General features: G+C 47.3%; 1 protein-coding gene across 12 annotated transcripts in view; it reads right to left on the reverse strand.

Annotated features, from left to right (window-relative positions):
- Positions 1 to 1129, reverse strand: part of TFAP2B (transcription factor AP-2 beta (activating enhancer binding protein 2 beta)) — a 33555-nt gene that overhangs the window by 6513 nt on the left and 25913 nt on the right. The gene's annotated exons all lie outside the window — the stretch shown is intronic.

Consider the following 1129-nt stretch of genomic DNA (forward strand, 5'->3'; position numbering starts at 1 on the left):
ACATAAGGCAAGGGGTAGGAGGGCAATTTACTGACAAAGATCTATTCTATTGCTATTGTTAATATCAGAGGAAACCCTTCTAAAAATAGGGTGGGTGCCAGGTTTTGATCGTTGGAAGAGATGGTTCAAGTCTTTCCTTAAGTTTGTACTCATTACCGAAGTGCCAATAAGGAAATTCTGAACTGGGGAGAACAAATGCTTAAAAGTCAAACATTTTCCATCTTCAAAGCCCAAACCAGGGTCTGTAAGCAATTAAAGTTCTGGGACATTAATATTTTTTGACCCTGCGGAAAGGGGCAATCAAATTCCAATCACGTCTCAAAAACATCTGGACAAATTTGAGCAAATGATTTTTCAGCCTTCCATATATTTCTTTAAATTACGCTGTCAACGGAGCAAACCGCGTCCTCCAGCGCTAAATAAATGAGCGCGCCGCTTGGGCCGCGCCTGCGAGAGAAACGTGCGGGCGCACGCAGCGCCGCCCACTGCAGGCCTGAGCCGGCCATAAAACACCAACAATATGACACGGAAGCCAAAGACGGGAGTAAATCAAATAAATAGAAAACCCACTGTAAAAGTTCAAATGAGCTCTAGACCTAAATTTAGCCAGAGATTTACTATTTTCCCCTCTGGAGTTGTAGTAAATTTAACGTCTCTGGAAGATGCCAAACAGCAACGTTGGAAAGAGAGTAATTAGAGCTGCGGGTAGAGATGGGCACACGTGGGGGCCACATAGACACCCCGAGTGAGCACACGTGGCTGTGTGGATATAACAGGGAGAGGTGAAACCCAGGCAGAAATGTGCACATCGGGATCCAGGGAAGAACTGGAACAAGGACCCACGGAGAAGAGATCGGCCTGCTATCCCCAGGGTTGGAGAAGAGAACTCTGAAAAGCCTGCATTCAGAAGCCTAAAGCCATCCTCCCCAGAAACTTGGAAACAGAAGAGACAGAGACTACCCCAAACCCACAGCCCATAATTAACAGGGGGAGTGGAGAGGGGGAGGGGGGAGGGGTAAGGGAGAGGAGGGAACTACGGGCTGAGCGGGGAGGGCTTCCAAGACTGCAATACACAGGCTGCCAATCAATCCTACTTATATGGATGAGCACTTTCTCTGCCCAAAAAAAA

The sequence above is a fragment of the Myotis brandtii genome, unplaced genomic scaffold (genome assembly GCF_000412655.1).
Source record: "Myotis brandtii unplaced genomic scaffold, ASM41265v1 scaffold16, whole genome shotgun sequence".
In the NCBI taxonomy this organism is placed as follows: domain Eukaryota; kingdom Metazoa; phylum Chordata; class Mammalia; order Chiroptera; family Vespertilionidae; genus Myotis; species Myotis brandtii.